Raw genomic sequence first — 7,944 nt, 5'->3', positions numbered from 1 at the left:
CATCACCACTTACACCAGTACCCTACCTTAACTGACACCCAACTCCACTACCAACACTACACCAATACCACCACCAACACTACACCAATACCACCACCAACACTACACCAATACCACCACCACCACCACTCCAATACCACCACACCAATACCACCACCACACCCATACCACCACCACACCCGTACCACCACCACCCCCCTACATCAACAACCTTCATCACCAACATAAGTCCTACACCATCACCACCAAGCTACACCATTGCCTTACACTACCACCACTGCACTTACTTATAACCAAACTCTACAATACCACCAACATAAATATCACCACAGACTGTGTATTAAGATGTTTATTTGTGTTCCTGTAGAAAGTTTCAATTAGTATTTACTGTATATGATGACAGGTTCAATGAAAGCTTCTTATAGTGGACATGCCCAGGGATTTTGTTCTTAACCAGATGCCAGCCAAATTGACCAATTTATAGCTAATGTCCTTGCAGGTCAGTTCAAATTATTCATAGAACAAAATTGTTGATGGGGTCTTGGTTATTCTCTTTGGGCCTTCTACCTAAGCTTTTTGCAAAGTGTGCTTGCCTTTAAAGTCTCCTTGTAATTTATTTTATTTTATTCCATAATTTGGTGTTTAGGATCATATTGTATCCCATTGTCCTGTATGGCTTGCATGAAAAAATGTGTTCTATCATACCATACATAGAAAAGTATAAGCACGTATACAGCATATTTAATCTAAGTTAACTCAAAATTTGAATTAATAATGATCATGGTATATCCTGTGATAAAGCTCTCTTATGGGGTAAAGTAGTATACAAGTGTGTTTATAAAAACACCACTTGGTTAGAGAGATATTTGATAATAATATTCTAGCATTGCTAAATTTATAAAGATATACGTAATTATAATTTAATCTACTTTACTGTCTCCAAAAGATGATTTATGTAATACAGTAGTCTTCACTACAGTACTTGAGCGTACAGTATTTGTTCTGGTTTCTTTGTATATTTCTGCAAGGTTTTTCTTAATGGTTCAATAGTGATTATTTATAAGAACTACAATAGTGTTTGGACCAAAACCTTAATGGATCAGATTTGATGTGCCTGATTGACAGTACTGCTGAAATATTTTAGTAACAAGTAGAACATTGGAAGTCTTTAATTAATCATCTGTCATTAAGTGACCTTGATTTGATTTTCAGAGAAATTATTTGTCTTTGTGTCCCTTTGTAGTCCTTTTTTGTAGGTGTTTTAAGTTTGAAATTAGAAAAAACAAATATTTGGCAATTGTGAATGTACAGTCGGCCACAGGAATAAGTATACACACTGTTGCTGTAAGGTCCAAAAATGGTCCAGTAACGTTGAAACTGCGCATCCAGATGCAAGGTGAAACTCGGCTCTCCCCACCTGTTATCTCTAACTATCCAAACATCAGTAAAAAAAAGTAGGGTAAGAGAAAAAGTGGAGGAGGGAGCTGTACGATAACTGCAACCCCATTGGGCAACAAGTTTACTACCATTGGATACAATATATTACAAATGTATTTGTAACATATATTTAGGAATAAAACATAACTTACAGGTCATTTTGTAATTTTGTCTGTTCTGTTCAGGACTGTGTTACCAGATATTTTGTCTCAAACACGAACCATAGGTGTATGCCTATTCCTGTGGCCGACTGTACATCCTGCCATGGTACAGTATTTGTTTGTCCAAGATTCAGAGTGCTTATACAGGGTGCATTAGTACCTGTTGTGTACGTCCAACTTCCCAGATTCTTTGTTAAGCCGATATATCCTGCACGCTCAGACGTCTAGGTAATAGCGACATCCTGAATTGTGGGGTTTCTGTAATGTATGCGAATTCATATAATCGGTTGTTCTTCATTATTTTGGACAACACAACTAACTATTTAGTAAGTTTTGACCCAATACTTAATCATTGTCTGCTCATGCGTGTTGGCAGTATCACATTCCTTGAAGACATACTGTGTTAATGGTGTAGGTAACTACCTGTACTGAAGTTCAGTCAAGTGGACTAGTATGCTTGTCAGCAGGGCCGTCCCTAGGGAGGTGCGGGGCCCCACCAACCCCCATGGGACTGTCGCTATGGATGGTAAGGTCACGGTTGCGATGGTGGCGTAAGCCGTCAGGTCAGATTAACCAGTCAACAGGTAATGTGTCCGAGGTCACTGGGTCTAGTGCTGGCCCTCGGGCTGTCGCCCCCCCCAAAGGACGGGCCTGCTTGTCAGTTTGTGTTGAGTAAGTTAATAACACGAAAATGTCCATATATCTTCTCCAGAAAACAAATGTATAATGTTCTCATAAATTTGTAATGTCATACATTACAAACATAACCTGTGAGTATTATGTTTACATACAAAAATTAAATGTTATTAGACAATCAAGTTTTACATTTGTTGTTATGCTTGAACTGGTATGTTGTGTAAGTATATTTTGAATATATAACAAATGATTCCTGAGGTACAGTAGTTTGATATGAGCTTATCAATAGTTAGTGTTAGTTGTTTATTGGGGATTTGTTTGTGGTGGTGCTTCCCATCTAATACTTTTTGGGGGTTTGTTATGGGTAAACTTTGTTGAAGAAAATCCAGTACTTGCACTGTCTTTGTTTTTTGTTTTATTAGAACAGTAATTTTGTCCTAAGATATTGAGACTTCACCAAGAGCAAGAATTTGGATTTATGATTTTGTTGTTGTCATGAAAGTATTATTTAATGTGATGGATCTTATTATTTTGTTTGGAAGAAGAATGTTATAAAGATCTGCTTTTAAATCTTGGAAGTTACTTTCTTAGGTGCTTAAAAGCAAACTGCTACCTGTTCGGTGGATACATTGTGTATATACCTCTAGTCATTAAACTGTAATTCACTTGTATTGGTTTGGAGCCACACGAACAATTTAATAAACACTTACAGTTGGTCCTCACATTAAGCGGTCTCGCATTCCGCGTTTCACCGTTACCGCGGTGCCTTGCCAGAACCTAACAATTCACATTCCGCGGTCGCGAACGCCATTACACGGAGAGTGTCCGGCGCGACGCTATTTTTAGATTTTCCCCACGCGCTGCCCGCCTCACTTTCCGCGGGACCCTCCGGGTTACATTAACCGCGTAATGTGAGGACCAACTGTACTTACTTGGCATCTTTATATTATTGACCTGCATCTGTCACTTAATCTGTTCGCATCACAAATTAAATGAAGTTGTTTATGTTGGGAGATTATGTATTACTGTGTTTAAAGATAACATGAGTGAATGGTATGTAAGCATTAATTTTTAGAGCATTTACCTCTTAGAAGATGGTCATATGTTTGTGATCCCTCCCTGGACACCTATGCAAATTTTATTGTGGCACAACCCTTTGGTGGACTAGTATTTTCCCAAAGAAGTGGGATAACTCGCCAGTATCACTCCTTTCGAGGAAATGTAGTGAAAGCAGTAGCAGAGCTACACTTGGAAGGAATTCCAACCATTGTTTGCTACTTTACAACTTGCTAGAATTTGTCTACTCTCAATCTGCAGTCTATGAGCATGTGGCCAAATGTAATTGTGTTTTAATACCTATTTCCATATCAGCCACTCCTTGGCCATTTTGTTTATGATGTCATGCACCACCAACACAAGGGAACATAACTTCAAGCTTGCTAGGATGACTGTAAGGAAATATAATTCTTCATACCGGGTGGTAGACTTATGGAGCAATGTACCAGCTCAAGCTATGGAATGAGGAAGAGTACTGGGCTTTGAAATAGCCCTTGACAAGACTATAAAAAATTATGGAGAGATCATACACAGCTCATGAACCTTCTTTCGTGAGCGTGGACCCCTGTAGTAAGGGTGGCCATTAAGTAAAGAAGGTAAATAATATAATTGTACCTTGGTAAGAAAATCTGAGAGCAAACTATAAAAAGGCCAAGTAAACTTACTTTGTAGCAGTCAAAAAGAATATCTTTGTTGAGATTATTAAGCTGCTTCAACTCTATAAAAGCCAAGGAGTTGGGGAAGGAAGGACATGATGGAAGAGGTGCTAACAATTCTTCAACTAGTTTTGCATTTTGAGGCGAGTGCAGTTGAGAACTTGAAATATAAACTACTCGAACCACCAGTACCAAGAAGACTTATAAGGTACAGTAGTACCCCAATTTACGCGGTCAATTGAACCCACAGGGTACCGCAGGAAGTGAAAACCGCATAAAGTAAACAACAGAACATATGGGATTAATTCCAATAGAGACTGGCCCGACCCCCAAACTCCACTTTTTCCGACACAATATCTATGTTACAAAACAAGCATCAACTGTTGTCATATTCACATATGGGTACCACACAGTAGTAGGAATTAAACAATACATAATAAACCCAACCAACAGTGTAACACAGGGTGAATGTCTGGAGAGCAACGCTAGAATTAGCCTTATTCTGGCTTACAAACTACCTCCACGAGATCATCACATTCTTCATATAACATTTATTATGCTCAATCTATCAAACACACACTAACAGAGCAAGACACACCTGCTACTGGGCCCCCGGGATGTAAACAACGGCATGGCGTCTCTCCCCCCATATTCGTTCTAGGGCGGATTCACAAAACATATTGACGTTTTCCTCCTCGAAGCTTACAAAAATACATATCCATATCAATAATATTCTAAATCACAAAATGGTTGTCTCTGGAGTTCCTCATACCACACACACTCCTCCATACAAATGTTTGCCTATAGTGCCAAGTTATTTTGGGAAATTAAGAACCAAGCTGACCGTGAAGAGCTGCAGAAGGACCTCTGTGTTAGAGGATGCACCTGGGGCGTACCAACGGTAAGGAGGCGTATCATATGTCCCAACGGGATGAAGAAACTGCACTAGTTGAGACTGTGTGAGAGAAGGACCTAGGTGTGTATGTTGACAATTTGCTGAAGTTCTCGGGCTATTGTGAGAAGAAGGTAAATCAGGCAAATAAATTATTGGGTCTTATAAGAAGGTCCGTCCCTCGTGACGATCTTCAGCAGTGAAGTGCTTCCCCATCTGGAGTACTGTCACCCCATCTGGTCCCTGAGATATGCTAGGGACTGTCAGTTGGTTGAAAATGTTCAAAGGAGGGCCACCAAACTGGTGCCTGCACTTCGGCACCTCAGCTACCCTGAGAGATTGGACCTAGTTGAGGTGTATAAGCATCTCAAGGGGCATTACTCAGTCGAGTGTCCTTACTTGGAGCTGGCGGATGCTCGCCCCACAAGGGGTCACAGCTCAAGATTGAAGAAGTCGCAAGTCCAGAAAACTGTGAGGGCAAACTTTTTCGGAGTGAGAGTTGTAAACTCTTGGAACAATCTACCAGAGAGTGTTGTGACGGCACCGAGTGTGAGCTCTTTCAAGACAAGACTTGACCAACACTGGAGCGGGTTCAGGTACATTCAGGAGCCGGTGCATGCCCAGTATTTGCCAACAGTGCGTGACAGAGACGTGACCGATCGCCCGGGCGGCTAGGGAGCCGATCTTTTGGTGAAGAATATGAATGAAGAGACGTGACCGATCGCCCAAGCGGCTAACAAGCCGATCAGTGGCGAAGAGGATAAAAATAAAAAGTAAATACACCTGTAAAGTTGTGATAATTACAGAAAAAATGTGTCCTCAAAAAACAAGTCAAAATAAAACTGCATATCAACAGTCTTTAGTGTTTTGTGTGTGTGTGTGTGATTTCCTTATACGTATTTATTAAGATGATGATAAATGAAGATGGAGGAGGTGGTGTGTGGACTGCCTCTCCTCCCTCCACCTATCTTGAGTTACGCGTTTATGATCATTTTCGTGTTTTATTTATTGATTTTTGTAAGATTGTACCATCGTACGATATGTTTTCCCACGTTGAGGTGGGGGGTGGGGTGCTTGTCTTTGGCTGTGCCCGGTTGCCAGTCACCAGCTGACGCTAAGAATAAATTTATGAGTGTACCATCGTACGATATGTTTTCCATGTTGAGTGGGGGGGCTTGTCCTGGTGCGCCTGATGGTTGTGCCCAGCTGACGCTGTTATAAGTAATAAAGTCTATAGAAAACATGGTCTATGACTCCAACCTCCCACATTCTAAGTATAAAAAAAACTCTCGAACCTCTCTTTACAATTGTATTTATTTATATCAGAAAGAGTCGTTCCAGTGCTTGTTTGATAGTTCGCTTTGTTTATTTCTTATTACTCCAATAAAGCTCACCAAGGTTTTATTTTAGAGTAATAAGATAAATTAGAATATAGTTGACATACGTCATTATTCTAACATCAACAACGATTTATACGATAGAGAATTAAAATAAATAAATTTCATGATATGGCAATGTACAGTATGGGGCAGCTGACAGCCACATCACTCGCTAGTCGTGTCCAGTACTTAGTCAAGGTGGACGTGTCCATTATTCCTTCCATTTTTGACAATTGCCTTAAAACTGATTAGCCTTTCTGGTGTTATAGCACTGATATAAGTGTATGTCTGCGTTGTGAAGTGCTGGAGTAATTCCAACGGAAGGTTAAAGTTAAGGAAATATGTTAAAAGGTGATGACCTGCATGAGATTAGAGGATATTTGTCACTGATGCTAAGTGAAGTGTTGGTGTCTATAACTTAGATTTGATTAATGGAAATAAATAGTGTTAACGGATGTAGTGAACCTAATTTGAAGGTTAAAGAAAATTTCACGCGTAGAATCCTTTTCGGTGAACATTAAAAGTACGACGAGGTACCGTAGTACCTTCCAAGTGTCCTTGAAGTGAAGTCAATTAAAACATGTAACCAAGAGTATTCACCACAGTTAACTACACCAGGATCTGATTCACCATCCGCCAGAATTTAAATTTTCAAGGTATGATTAAAACTTTGGTTTGGTTAGGGTATGGTTAGTGTTGGTGTCACACATAATTGCAAGCACAGAGCTAAAATTGTTACAGGGTTACATGTCTGATCTCTGTTGCTACCCCCTAGCAACAACATCAAATTCAATATCATATCAGTAATAATTTTACATTCAGAAACATTAAGAAAATCTAACATTAAACCTTACCAAAACTTCGAGAACGTGTACCAACACACACAGTAGGTTTATAGGGTCTGGTTTTGTTGGGTTTTACTCATGTATAACGAAAACCGTCCCTGCCTATTAGGTTTATGGACATGAAGGTTATGGATGGATAATAATCACAATTTTACATTAGACAAAATATGATTATCTATGACGATGAAACGGCCAGGATTATGGAATTTTTTCGTTGGATTACTATCCTTCCGGCAAAACATTAAGTCTGTGAGCTTTTTATTGACCGCTACACCTATGGTTAACGAGTGAGTTTTTATAGAAAGTTGATATATTAAACTGGAAGGGATGAAGGTCGCTACGGTGGCTGAGAGGTGTAACCACGGCTTGTTCAACAGAAAGGAGTTTCTTCTCATCACATTGTATCCAACTAATTATTAGTTTGGTCTTAAAACCGGTGTGTGTTGTTAAAGTAATGATTATAACTTACTACAGGGCACTTTCTTGGAACTCAGTTTTCGTCGATTATTTTAGAATGTGACTTGAATGTACCCAGTTTAACGGAGTGTTCAGTGTTTGAGATGAGTAAAAATGTTCTGGATTTACTGAGGTCATTTATATGTAGTCTTCGTAGGCTGGTCGCTTCGGGGTGGTAAAAAGTCTCAGGAAAGTAGTTTTCGATATTATCGGAAAACGAATCACGGAGAACAGGTAAATTTTTATATGTATCACTTAGTGTTTTATTTAATTTTAAAATCAACTTTAAATCTCATTAATGATTTGTGTCAGGTTGTTGGAGAGACGTGAGGCACTAAATACCAAGTACTTGTTGTTTATTCTCAGCCTCAATACCAAGCCCGTTAGATATGTAAGTAACGTAAACAAGATCCATGGACAGTCCCG

This window comes from Homarus americanus, unplaced genomic scaffold (assembly GCF_018991925.1).
Source record: "Homarus americanus isolate GMGI-L3 unplaced genomic scaffold, GMGI_Hamer_2.0 scaffold48016, whole genome shotgun sequence".
Lineage (NCBI taxonomy): Eukaryota > Metazoa > Arthropoda > Malacostraca > Decapoda > Nephropidae > Homarus > Homarus americanus.
This window is presented reverse-complemented; position numbering follows the sequence as displayed.